Source organism: Etheostoma spectabile, unplaced genomic scaffold (genome assembly GCF_008692095.1).
Source record: "Etheostoma spectabile isolate EspeVRDwgs_2016 unplaced genomic scaffold, UIUC_Espe_1.0 scaffold00018346, whole genome shotgun sequence".
Lineage (NCBI taxonomy): Eukaryota > Metazoa > Chordata > Actinopteri > Perciformes > Percidae > Etheostoma > Etheostoma spectabile.
This window is the reverse complement of record NW_022604218.1, coordinates 100-14833: the sequence shown is the minus strand read 5'-3', so window position 1 is coordinate 14833 and position 14734 is coordinate 100. Positions and strand designations below refer to the sequence as shown.

The window sequence follows — 14734 nt, the reverse complement described above, 5'->3', positions numbered from 1 at the left end:
TAATAATACTGCTGCTAAACTACAATAGTAATAATAATAATAATAATAGTAATAATAATAATAATAATAATAATAATAATAAAAAGATATTGCTATTGTTTTATAATTCTTATTTTAATAATTATTATATTTATAATAATAATAACTGTATAGCACTTTTCAAGCACTAAGCAAATTCGCTTATTGTCTTTTCAACAGGAAACCCACAGGTGGCTTACCAAAATAAAACATTTCTTTTGGTCTAAATCACCCTTAATGTGAGAAGTACTTTTTGATGAAGTGCAGGCTGTTAAACACAGATAAGAAATTGTTAGGTAACATGTTGTGCACCGTGAGTAAATAGCCTACTAAGAAATTACTTCACAACAGACATTTATGAAAGATAAATAAGGATTTGGCATGATATAAAAACCTTTAATGTTTTTGCTTTACCTCTTAAAGGGAACGCCAACGATTTGGTATTGCACTTTCATAAAGTTTTGGGACTTGTGAGAGTCAGATTTAAAAAAAGAAAAAGAAAATAAGAATGATCAATGTATATGTGTGTGCATGTGTTTATCAGTCAAAACAAATAAAGTTAAAAATTGTTCTAAAACAATTTCTTTGTCATCTGCAGATTGATTTTACATAGGGGGGAAAAATCGATTTAAATCATAAACCAGATTTTTTGTTCAAAGAAAATTGGGTTGACAAGGATCCTATGTCTGAATTTAATAACCTGATGGCGAGATGAATAGAAGTTCTGGTATGTATATATGTACTGTATGTAAGCTCTTGTACAGCCTAGTATGCAGAATTTTAAGTTGGTCCGAATGTAGCATATATAATAAAGATCATAAAACAATTTAGTTTAGGCTATGCCTTGTTGCCTAGACCTTCCAACAAATGCATGTTAGAAGAAAACCTAATAGAGGTAGCATGCTATATCAATGGTAAAGAATAGAAAGCTTCTGATACCTTACTAGGAGAGCTATTTCTTGTATTTAACTTGTTTACACTACCATACCACAGACCGTACATTAACAGTCCATGTTTGCAACCATAGACTGTACATTAACAGTCTATGCTTGCAACCATAGACCGTACATTAACAGTCTATGCTTGCAACCATAGACCGTACATTAACAGTCTATGCTTGCAACCATAGACCGTACATTAACAGTCTATGCTTGCAACCACAGACCGTACATTAACAGTCTATGCTTGCAACCATAGACCGTACATTAACAGTCCATGTTTGCAACCACAGACCGTACATTAACAGTCTATGCTTGCAACCATAAACCGTACATTAACAGTCTATGCTTGCAACCATAGACCGTACATTAACAGTCTATGCTTGCAACCATAGACCGTACATTAACAGTCTATGCTTGCAACCATAGACCGTACATTAACAGTCCATGTTTGCAACCATAGACCGTACATTAACAGTCCATTCTTGCAACCATAGACTGTACATTAACAATCCATGTTTGCAACCACATAGACTGTATATTAACAGTCTATGTTTGCAACCATAGACCGTACATTAACAATCCATGTTTGCAACCATAGACCGTACATTAACAATCCATGTTTGCAACCACATAGACTGTATATTAACAGTCTATGTTTGCAACCATAGACCGTACATTAACAATCCATGTTTGCAACCATAGACTGTACATTAACAATCCATGTTTGCAACCACAGACTGTATATTAACAGTCTATGCTTGCAACCATAGACCGTACATTAACAGTCTATGCTTGCAACCATAGACCGTACATTAACAGTTTACAGTTGCAACATTAACAGTCCATGTTTGCAACCACAGACCGTACATTAACAGTCTATGCTTGCAACCATAGACCGTACATTAACAGTCTATGCTTGCAACCATAGACCGTACATTAACAGTCCATGTTTGCAACCATAGACCGTACATTAACAGTCCATTCTTGCAACCATAGACTGTACATTAACAGTCCATGTTTGCAACCATAGACCGTACATTAACAATCCATGTTTGCAACCACATAGACTGTATATTAACAGTCTATGTTTGCAACCATAGACCGTACATTAACAATCCATGTTTGCAACCATAGACTGTACATTAACAATCCATGTTTGCAACCACATAGACTGTATATTAACAGTCTATGCTTGCAACCATAGACCGTACATTAACAGTCTATGCTTGCAACCATAGACCGTACATTAACAGTTTACAGTTGCAACATTAACAGTCTATGTTTGCAACACACCGATCTGCAGCACTCTGAAAGCTGCCATTTTAAACCAATGAGAAGAGACAAGACGGTGTATCATCTTCATAGCCATTGACCAGTTGACATTTGACACCAAAACGACACCAACCCGTGAAGGAAGATTGATTCCACGTCATGAGTGATACAGAGTGCACTGTAAAAAAAAAAAAATCAAATCATTATTTTTCTTATTATTATTTTGTGGAGTTTAGGAGCATTTTTGGGTAGCTTCAGCCCCCCCCCCCCTAAAATTGGCCTTACGACGTCCATGCTGCCTGCCTTTTAATTTCATTCCTCTAGTTTGCATTGCAGGCTTTAATCCGTTATAAATTACATCACTATGACATCATCAGGGTCATTTTCTTAGTTTCTGCCAGAGCCACAAAAGACTGTTTTTAGCGGCTTGTTACATTCTAACTGAGAATAACGAGGTCCTGGTTTAATCTGAAGCTGCACATCCAGCTGAACAGGTAGGTGTCAACCACCTTTAGCTAGCATGTTGGGAAATGGTCGTAACGTGCCTTCAAAGGCGGCGAAGCTGTCAAAATCCTAAATGGGCATGATTATTTTCAAACGGGTCTATTAAACTCTCACATCAAGATATCTGAACGAGCTGTTATTGGCTTTGGTGAGTACATTTACAGCCAGGTCAACGTCAGCTAGCTACAGCCCAGGATAGTTAGGTTCAGGGTTCTGCGTAAAGTGAAAATAATAACAATCAAAATAGTGAAACTATGTTAACATTATTATCACCTTTATTTACTGGCAGCCTATTTATAAGCCTTGGCACTGACATTGGATGTGACTACATACTGATCCTAAAAGCCCATGTTATTTAATATTTGCATAATACCATTTCACTTGCAATACCACCTCACCTTTGTAGTAATGGCCCTGGGGCTAAGCATTAAAGTAAGTTTTATCAGAATTATTGGTTTCTTTCCAGTTACTAAATTCAGTGTTTCAGTGTTATAAGGTAAAAGCTCACACTCACCTAGTGCCCTACACTCATTGTACATTGTTTTCAAATGCAGAAGGTTACTTATAGTATGTGACACACTGAGATCTGTCATATGGAATGCAGATAGAGAGTCTTGGTCATACATTTTGGCTACCATAATGTGGTTGTACTGTGTAGCCGTGTCATTTTTTATTATTATTTTGAACACCAAACAGCATGAGAGCAAGCAGCTACACACCTTCTTTAATCGTTTCAATAATGTAGCTTGGCAGACGAGCAATATTGTCATTTTTGGTGGAAGCCACCCCGCCCTCTCTTAATGCTGTTTGGACATGCCTGAGGAATGCCCTGCTTTGTTTACGACTGCTCAGCAGATTTGCAGAACTCATAAAACTGTGACTGACAATTTGATCATGAAAAAGGCTCAGTGAGACATTTTTTTTCTTGTAACGTTCATTTCACAATATCTTTGCAGCACCAAACCCTCCAGCAACTCACCATTCCCCCATGTGTCAGCTGAGGTGTTGATACAGTATTTTAATAACTGCTTTGGCTCAGTTTCAAACTCTAAATCCCACGTTCAGGCCTCAGAATTCAGACATCTCATATCAGCACTAGTTTGAATGAGCATCGTGCATATCACTGCAGCCTGCATCGCATGCATTTCTCCCCATTTTGACAGCAATTAAAGAATTGCTAGCTGCAATAAACTGACTAGTAAATAGACAATGATACATCAATTATTTTTTCCAGCTTCTCATATACAAGACTTTTCAGATTTTCCTTTTAATGATGATGAGGTGTTGGTTGGACAAAACAAGCATCGTAAAAGTGTCACTTTGGACTCTGGGTAATTGTGATGGACATTCTCATTATTTTCAGACTTTATACAAAACCATAAATTACTTAATGGAGAGAGTAATCAGCAGAATAATCCATAACGAAAATAATTAATTGCAGCCTTACGTTAAAAAAAGTAAAAGATACGCTTCACCTCATTCAACTAAAACAGTGAAATCCTGCTTTTCTATTAATGCACGGGTGAAATAAAACAATGATATATGTAGATAGTATAAGCCTCAGAGGGACTTTTTTTACACAAGGTTAGTCCTTTTACTTTTAATACTGATTTACTTTTACTTAAGTCATATTTTCAATGCATGTCTTTTACTCTTTAATTTTACGGTGTGGTATTAATACTCTTACACAAGTACATCTTCCTCCATCACTGCTTGTCAGTACCCATATTGATTACATAATTTTACTTGTCTTTACAGCACTACATGGTCTTGCACCAGCCCCCTTGTCTGAAATGCTTCAGGTCTTCTGGCACTGGTCTTTTAGTTGTCTCCGCGAGCAGAACAAAACATTTCTTTGGTTTCTATGCTCTGAGCCATTGGAGCGGTTTACTTGAAGATCTTTAAGTTATTACATTGAAAACCCACCTCTTTAACATGGGTTTTGATTACAATGTTCCATGGCCACTTTATTTCTAAAACGAATCATTTTATAGTATCTAAAATGTTTATCTAGTGTTCAGTTCATTGTAACATATTGTATTGGGTTTATTAATACATTTTTATCATTTTTAAGTACATATGGCCCAAAATATTTTGTTTACACATATGTACATTATCAGCTTGTGATTCATTTGTAAAGTACTTTGTACACCAGCCTGTAGGCTACTTTATTTGCTATACAAAGAAAGTTAGTTGATGAAATCATGGGTGTATGCAGAATGTCTTTAATGCCAAGACAGGAATTGGAAATGGCTCAATTTAAAATGATAGTGCAAACTGGTGGCTAAAATATGATCCGTCATTGTTGCGTAAACAGTTGTAATCTAGCAACTTAAGCCTTTCATACCACTAAAATGTAAAGCAACTTTAACTAAATGTAAAAGTCTACAACTAAACATTTGGTGGATATCTGCTGACAAGAGATTTGATAAATCTGCAACACACTGTATGTAAAACACAAAGTCACAGAAAGTGTGATTGCAACAATCTTTTATTGGTTAGGGTTTCAATGGAATAACATGAAGACTACATGGGGCATTCAGGAGCATGGCCCTGATGACATGCTAATAAATAGGAGAAACCGTCTGTATGTTAACTGTACAACAGTCAGTCACTTACACACAGAATGTCACATGGTTCGGAGATGGTCTCCAGTGGTGCACACACACAGAGAGACAGAGAGAGAGAGAGAGACACAGAGAGAGAGAGAGAGAGAGAGAGAGAGAGACACAGTAAAGTTTCCAGTCTTCATACAAAAATTACACCAAAGAATACAATGTGTGTACATGTAGCACACTAAATAACTGACATGAGCATCACTGGTGTCTCCCAAAAGTCAGGTCCCATTTGTCTAAAACAGTTCGACACGCAGCAAGACATCCTCCCCAAGCACAGTTACTTCAAAATATGTTCTTCTGGTTTGCTTTTTAGAAGGAAATTCTGTAACTTTTACAAAGAGTACACGCACTAGAGTAGCCACTGCACGATATTTCCTCAAATTGTTATCCCTATGCCAAAAAACAAAACAAAACAAAACAGGATACATTTGTTTAGATTTGATATTAAAGAGAAATGTAGCACCAAACTGGTCATAACGCTGCCTAACTACAGATGTACGCAGAACAGCTCCCTTTTAAACATTCAAAACATCCCTTCATTCACAGGAAATAAAGCCTCAGAAATAAATACTGCTTATACCAATAGTCCATACAGCTTTATTTGAAAACACTCACTCGCCAAATGTTTGAAACCAAAATTGCTTGTGTCAACTTCCTCAAAACTCCCTATGCATATCCAAATTTGAATGACTTCTACTCATGAACCCGTTTCAACATCCCGTTAAACTTTCTGCTCACCTACATCTCGCTCTCACACCTGACTCTTTGAGTAAGTACAATGCATCGAGCACTTACTAACATGTACCTTTGTTTTCCACATACTGTATCATCTGTGTCCCAGTCATAGCACAGTGCAGTGCCCGACAAAGCTCAGTTGTGTGCAAAATAGAAAAGTCCTTTCAAAACGCCTCCTTTGCATTGAGTTGGTCCCATATAACAGTTTTTCCAATCAGTGTGTGTGAACAGCAATACACATGCAAAAACTGATCAAAATGTACACGTCTCCCTTTCATTAGATCCTGTATACTGAAAAAAATGTTATCATTTACATCATTAATCAAGAAGCATGCACAGACCATTAGAATTACATCCTTGGGCTGAGAAATGTTAACACTTAAACTGGCAGTATGTTTTATTCTCCAGTTGTTGTCTTCCCTTCACATTAAAAAAATTACACCAAGAACGAGACTGGATTGTCTTTCTGATGTCCCAGAGGCCCAGCCTCCAGATACATGATGTTTGATTCAGTTTCCATTTATCTCCATGGGACCTCCTTTGGGTATGAGCAGGCTCATCCGGCCCGTGGTGCTGGCTGCACTCTTAATCACCTCCATCCATCTGTGAAGACAAGACAGCAGACACAGGTTTAAAACCGTCATTACGCGACTTTTAGGCTGACCTGTGGAGCGTACCGCAGTGTTCTGGGCATTAGAAACAAGTTTTATACCTTTCAAAGGTGTACTCGCTTTCTGCCCGGAAAAAGTAAACATGGGACTTGAACTGCAGCTTGAAGACGTACTCCTTGTGAATGCTGTCCGACTCTTCGGGGGTGCTGACCGTGTAACCGAGCAGGGGGAGGCTAGCCAGCGGGAAGTCATCCTGCAACCCGAGACAGACATGCTTTCTGAATATAGACACACTCACTTCACATGCATGCTTTTGATGTCTTTAATGTACTCCAGCAGAAATAATCGCAGGTTGCGTCTGCTGACCTGGTGAGTCTTGTAGAAGAACAAGCAGAAGTTGGTGAAAACAACCCAGAGTTTCTGCCAGCCATTACTGTTCTTGAACTTCCTCAGGAGGTAACCTGACAGCTGGTTCTACAGAAATATATCAAGGTTAGACAGTGATAAATGCATGATCGTAGCTGATGCTTTATCATAAACTCAAAAATAACAGTCAGTGATTTATGTCTGTGTGCAGGCGCTTGCTTGTGACATATTGCACGGATTACATAGAAACCGGTTGTGGATTACTTAAGGCTGTTAGTGTGGAGGCATGCTCGAACTCTAATTAATCATGTTTTCACTTCTGTCTCAAACCTGAGAGCTGTGGTTAGGGGTTTGTGTGCGTGTGTGCATGTGATTATCTTCCATTACTTCATTGTATTATTGTTATGTCAGGGAGTCATTAATATGTGATTGGATAAACTGGAATGGATTTTTTTATTTGTGTGCGGGTGCGCCAATCAGTTTGTTTTGTATCTTATGGAGGATAAGATGTGATATATCGATAAATAAACCAGTGTGAAATCTAAATATCAATCAAGGTTTTGACTGAATTTTTATTCGGTTATGCTTTCTATTGAGACTGAAGGGAGTAAATACAATAATTACACTTCTTCTAATCTATTGTGGCTCTAGTACCTGGTTCATGCGCAGATAATCAGCGAGCGAGAGGTTCTGGTTTCGGTACCAGCAAACATGTGTGATGGTGTTTGGTCTTTGGCCCTGACCGAGGAGATAGTGGGGAGGAAGCTCTGGTGAGATAGTCGGAGAGCCGTAGACTGAGATGGTGAAGAGACACAAAAGGAAGAAAGGGTGCAGAGAAAGTGTTAACATGTTAGCTTTAAGAGGAAGAAAAGGGGAAAAGAAAGAGCAGTTAGGAAGTCCTCCAGGTCTGTGGAGTGGGAATGTGTCAGAGAAGGTATTATATTAAAAATAATTAATATCCTATAATGGCATAAGGGATCAAGAACATGCTTCAGTCAAACAGTGTAGACAGTAGAAACACAGGATATTAACAGTCTCCAGGGGGGTGGGGGTGGGGGTGGGGGAAAGAAGGACATTAAAGGAAACTGAGGAAAAAAAAGGTTAGAAAGAAAAGACGAAACGCAGAGCTGGACCCAAGCGCGACGACAGTCCTTTGTTTCAAAACCACTAATGCAGTGCTGAATGTCATTTACGTGTGGGTAAAACTTATTGTCTGTGCTTTTGGAAACGTATTGTGTGTGCGCGTGTGCGTGTGCGTGTGCGTGTTTATGTGTAAATGGGCGTGTACGTGTGTCTAAATGTGGGCAGAGGAGGAGTACCTCCACCGCCTGGCTGTGATCAGACATAGACACACTGGTGTTGCGATGCCAGCACACATGCATGGTGGTGTTGGCGCGGTGGTGTGTCTGTCTGTCCAGAGATGTGCGGGAGGAGTTCATGTCGTCCTCTGACTCCTGCTCCAGTGAAACCTCATCAGACGATCCTGAGGGGGGAGGAAAGGGGAGGAGGAGGTGGGACAGGAAGTTGTTTGAAGGGAAGGACGGGATTGACTTTACATTTGAATGTGTGCCATATCCCAAGGAAAAAGCTTTTTTTTTATGTTATTCAGCTGAATAAAAGTATAAATAAAAACATTCATTAAGTATTGCAGTTGTTGCACACCTTTAGGTAATACATGGAGGCAATAGAAACTCTTACGGTTTGAGTGATCGCCGAGTCCAGCGTCAAAAAAGATGCTGGATTTCTCTTGGGACTTCTTGGCCATGTCAATAGCCATGTTTAGGTCTTCAATCCACTTCCCCATCTCCACTTGAGAGCTAAAATCACAAGTGATGACAGGTTGTATATGTGTAGGAGATAGTTAAGTCTTAATTTCTCATTTCTAGTTTTTTTAGTCAGGCGGTCCAGGGGAGAAAACCTGCAGCGGCCTGTGTCAAAAAGTTAAGACAGATTCAACTTTTGGAGAAACGCAATCCAGCGTCACACAGATGGGCCCTTTAAGTGACACGCCCACCGCCGCACAACCATGCAGCTAATCACTGGAATGCTTCATTGGTCTGAATGCGCCTAACTTGTAGAACAATAGAAAAAAAAATCACTTCACTCTCCCCCAGTCACTTTCTCACCTGGCAGCCACAACAATGGTCCTCTGAGCAGAGTAGATGGTGAAGCAGTGGGGGGAGACGACCACTCATTTTCACTTTCCTCAGCCTACAAACAAAAGAGAAACCAGAAAACAGAAGCTAATATTGGAAGCCTTCAATCTTAAAAACCACATTTGTTTACAAGAATGTTTAAGTTTAGGAATAACAAAGGGGAAACACAGTCGGAAAATGTCTGACTCAAGTCACAGACGGACCTGCCACGGAGCCTCTACTGAAACATCTGTATGCGTCTTCCGATACATCGTCCCTGAGCAAGACGCTTAACCCATAGTTGCTCCAGAGACGTGCGGCCTCTGACATACAGCAATTATAAGTTGCTTTGGATAAAAGCGTCAGCTAAATGTAATGTAACATCAGTTTGGCAAGAATTAATGTCTTGCTTACATTTTATCATTTTAGATGTCCATGGTTCAATTTTGGCTTGAAATACAACTCCAAATAGTTGCATCTAGTGGATTTTGCATCTTGAGCAATCTGAGGTTTTTGGTTATTTGTGTACACAAGCATGGGTATCCCAGCTGGCAGAGCTCAGAGGACTTACCGGTGTATCCAGCACTATGAGCTGCAGCCAGGAGTAAAGCAGAGACATGCAAAGTTAGGAGACCCAGGCCCTCCCTTCTCAACACACACATCACACGGAATACTGAAAAGCTACACATCTCTCCATCAGGTATCACTATTCTTTTAACAGTGTACTGGAGCTCTCCGGTACTGATAAAGGCAACAAGGGCCAAAAGTTAGAAAAGGTGAACTGGAGCTATACACTCACGATCATGCCGTGAAGGGGCAGCTGGCCATGCACTTTGAACTGATTGGTCGCTGTAACACCTTTGCTTGTGTAGAGGAGCATGTCTGAGAACTGAGAAGACAACGGAACAAACATTTAGAGTGCTTTATACGTACAATGATTATAAGTGTTGAAGCTTTACTTACAGTTTAAGAGCAGCAGTAGATTGTACTTACCAGGAAAAAATCCTTTGCTGCAGTCCTTTCTTGGTAAGCTTGTATAGACATCCCTCTCGTATGAACTCCAAAACAGCAGGTTGTCAGTTAGCCAGTTTCCCAGCACCCCCTACCCTCGGCTCCATGTCGGTGTGCACACCCTGCCTGGCGCTGTTAAGTTCTCTATACCAATCAGGTCTCTCTGCAGCTCTGTTAGCTTCTGGAAATTCTCCAGTCGGATGAGCGACTGCTCTGGAGCTGAGTGGCTATCTCAGCCACTTCCTTCAGAGCCTCTGGAAGGAAATAAAATCATTAATGTCTCTAACCATCTCAACAGAGCGAAGAGAAGTTTATTTTAGAAACTCACTCAATTCATTTTGAGAAACAAACTTTTTGTACTAAAAAGTTATCAATACTTATATTTATTTTAGTTGTTTTTTACATGTTTTATGCAAAATTACTTATTCAAAATGTTTTTGCATTATTCATTGTAGAGAAACTCTAAACTAAATCATATGAGAGTCGACTAAGAATTCCTTTAATCTATGACAGGCCTAATTCTTAATAATGTAAAAAAAAGTAAAGTAAACCCACAAAATATCCAGCTAAGTACTAGTCCAATCTCTGGAAAAAGTGAGACGCAGCATCTACAACATGTGCGGACTTTTGTTACATTCACTCTCTCGTCACTTTGTAGGAAAGCACATTGCTATCGCCAGAGTGACAACTTTGTTCTGCTTATTTTCTGTGTAACATTAGGGCATGTTGGATGCAGCCAAACTGCGTCTCCGCTCCCACTGCAGGGAGACTTTTTTGCAGAGAGAACTGATAACGGCCCGGGAGATGGACAGTCTCGATACTGGCGTCACCACCAGTTCTTGGCCGTCTGCTTGGTGTGTCAGAACCTTATTGGAAACTCACCCTTGCAGGAGTCATGATCACGGTGGGTGGGAGAATAATGCTTGCACAGTCTCTCCAGGATGAGTTTGTAGTGCATGAGGCGTTGGATGGGCTTGAGCAGGAATGTGTTGAGGGGCAAGTAGCAGACTTTCTGCAGCTCAAACTCTTTGTACACCGTCTCAAGCTTCTTCAGCCTCTTGGTGGCTTTCTCCAGCTCTGTTAACACCTCATCATGTTTCTGCAGGAAGCTGGTGAATTCCTAAGAACAACAAGAATCACATACAGCATGAAATTAAAGGACATTCTCTGTGTTACTCAAACTTGTAAGGGAGAGGCAATGTTAATCAGAGAACTAACAATGCATTCTTACTTTTAGAGCACACATGTTCCTCAGCATCACAATCACCATCCTCTGGTAGTCCCCTTGACGTGAGCATTAGAGCGTCCCTCCCTGAAGAAACGGGACAGACTTGGTCTTTATTTATTAGCATCATATCAGAGGCTTCCACATCACCACCACCTCATCATCATCATCCTCATCATCATCCTCATCATCATCATCACATCATCATATCTCATCATCATCATCACACTGTAGGAGCACCTACCAGAGAGCCAACCTCTGGTCTAACGCCTTGAGAAAGCCTCGATGGAACTCATAGATGGGGTCTATGTTGGAGAAGAGGAGGGTCATCAGGCCTTCGGGCATGGCGTTTTCTTTGATCACAGCGCTACGAAACCACTGGGAACAGGAGAGGGACAACACGCTATTAATGCACATACCCACCTTATATATAGACTGGTATGTACACATGGTGATGCATGACAACGACAAGTCGGGTTTATGAGTTGTGGTTCAAACATGAAAAGCACATTGCCCCTTTCCAAACTTTTTAGTGGTTTAGTCTCCAACAAATAATGACTAACACACTGTATATAAAAAAGAAATAGAAAAGCAACCAAAGTATACCAGAGAAAAAGAAAGAATTTGGGAGTTGCAATGTTCAAATGTGTTGAGAGTTTGTTGGAAGAAACTCCAGATTTCTTTACTCCGTTTAAAAGACATATTACACAAAATCTCACAGCTGTTCACGCAAAGAAAGTCATCATTTACTCTGGTCTCTGCCATTATAAGTCCTTTCTGGCTAGAGGCTGGTTCCTAATGATTTGCTGTAAGTACTTTAATTAGAAATTACATTTAGCTGTGTCAAAGTACACAGAGCAACAGAGGATAAGATGGCTATCTATAAAGGTTAGGCTGGTTTAGCAGTTAGTGTGAGGCGGCTGCCAGGAGTGAATACTGTATTCTAAAAAACTGATGATTCAGGGGCGCCCGGATAGCTCGGTCAGTATCCTGGTGGATTGACATCATGAACAAAGTACATATATGATGGAAAGAATTTTCATGATGGGAAGGTGAATCTTGTACATGGCCTTGGTAAATCCAATCAAAAAAGTAAGTAAAAAAAAAAAGAATAAAAATACTCCAACAGTGATAACTCGAGGTCTTTCAGGTACGTCCGCTCTGTGGTCAGAATCTCTTTGGCAATGAAGTAGGCCTTGTCGGGGGATATCGCTGAGGGAGAAGAGGGACAGACGTTTTAAAATTGAGTGTCTTTCTGAAATAAAGACAGATTCAGCATCTGCATGACCTATTTCTCGCTTAAAATGTTTTCAGAAACACATTTGTCTTTTTTGTAAAATATGAGATTGTATTCCGAACAAGACGCCGTGACTGTCTGGCTTTAAAATACCGGAGCTGCCAGTTTTCATTTTGGGGCAATAATACAGATAGCACTGCACGCTGTTATGGAGACGTATTACGTCTTCCACACGCACAGAACGTACGGTCAAGTCCGTGTCGTTTTGGTGTGTTCCAAGGTATTTTTTTTGGGACCAACTCGGGGAGACTGTCAGTTTGACTGCCTTCCGCAACGGCCGGCAGTCGGGTTGGTGTTTCAGAGCCTTTAGACATCAGTCATATTTTTAAATTTCCAGTTAGCTTTTAGCAGTACCTAATGTAGAGCCCTGTAGCTTTTTAAAATTCTTAATTTCGTGATTCCGCCATGATTTTGTTATCACGGAAACTATGGGCTCTACATTAAAGCTGCCATTAATCTGTGAGTGGTCCCAAAAAAAAAAAAAAAAAAAAAAAAACCACTAGCACCAGGCTAAACAACTTTTCTTGGGGAGACCCTGTACTCTTTAAAAAGGGTTGTGAGGTTGGCGGGGTGGAGGGTGGCATGTAAGCAGTGTACCTTCCTCCTGCCCTCTTCCTCCTCGTCTAGCTTGGCATTGCTGCCACTCGTTTAGGATGGGGCTTTGCAGGGGCGACGGAGCTTGGCCTGGCAGGCTGAGGGTCGACATCTGGAAGGAGGGCGACAGGCAGAGGGCATCTTTGGAGTTGAAGGGTGAGACCTGAGGGCTGTCCACGACTGTATCTGTGGAAGAGGAAAAAACAGCAATTCAAAATTGAATAAAATTAAGCTCTAAATTATGCAAGTCAAATATATACCATTCTTAAAATTAGATTACAGTGCAAGGGTTGGGGAAGTAAAAAGAATCATGAAGGGAAAGGACTCTTCCCAAACAGGACAGCAGGATCTTTTGAAAGGGTGGACTTTAAAATCATACTCTCACAAGAAGTGCAACTTAACACAATAGCACATTTGTAACAATGCTATAATATGTTGCATACAGTCAAATATATAACTTTATCTTTATATAAACCTGATTTTCCAGAATTAGGTCATTTCCTCACAGAAAGGAACACATGCTGCAAATTTTAAAATAACAAGCGGGATGGTTCATCACACACATCGACCACAAATTAAAGGGAAGACGACAGAGTAGACCAAAGCAAATAATGGTTCCCACATCTTTCCCTGCCATTGTTTCAGAGCCCTCTTCAAGAAGGACAAATGATGTATTACAAACTTATACAAGCCTGGCTCCATTTCTGAGAACTGGCTCTTCTACTTTGTTCTGCCTGTGTGCTTTGCTACACAACAATCAGAAGACAAAATAAGCAGATGAAATGTTAGGGTACTCTCTTGACTGAACACAGGTCACCACAGCTGTTCTTCCACTTCTATTAGAGAGAAGAAAAAAGGAGTGGGGGAAGGCCAAGAAGAAAAAAAGAAAGAAAAAAAAAGTCCTCTCGACCCGGAAATAATGCTCACACGCAAAGACTTTCAGGAATGTGGTTTGTCTGGAGGCTAATAGTTGTTTATAGTTCATCTGAAGTGCCTCACAGGGAATGACCGAGAGGGGAAGAGAGTATATGTCAGGCTCCAGAGCAGCAGGACGAGAGCTGCTGTGGAATGATTGGCACAAAGCCTGCGCAAAACAAGGAGCACACAGACTCAGCTGGAACTAGGTCGAGGAATTGTTTACGAGTCCGACCACCCCCCACAAAAGTTTGCTGCCCTTAAATATAAAGGCAACATGCATCGACTTGTTGCATTTAGGCTTCTTTTTCTTACTTTACAATGACGAGCACTCCATATTAATAGTATAATTAACTTTTCTACAAGGACACTCCAATCCCTAAAATAAAAAAGAATGGCTAATGTGAGGAGCAGTCAGCAAAGACCATTTGAGGTAGTATGCATATTTGCTTCAGCATGTGAAGCAGAAGAATTGTATACACAACATCTCAG

The 14734-nt window shown here is 40.2% G+C and overlaps 1 pseudogene; it reads right to left on the bottom strand.

Moving 5' to 3' along the window:
* Positions 1–5208: 5208 nt before the first annotated feature.
* On the bottom strand, positions 5209–14411 carry LOC116680210 (FERM, ARHGEF and pleckstrin domain-containing protein 2-like; annotated as a pseudogene).
* Positions 14412–14734: the final 323 nt, after the last annotated feature.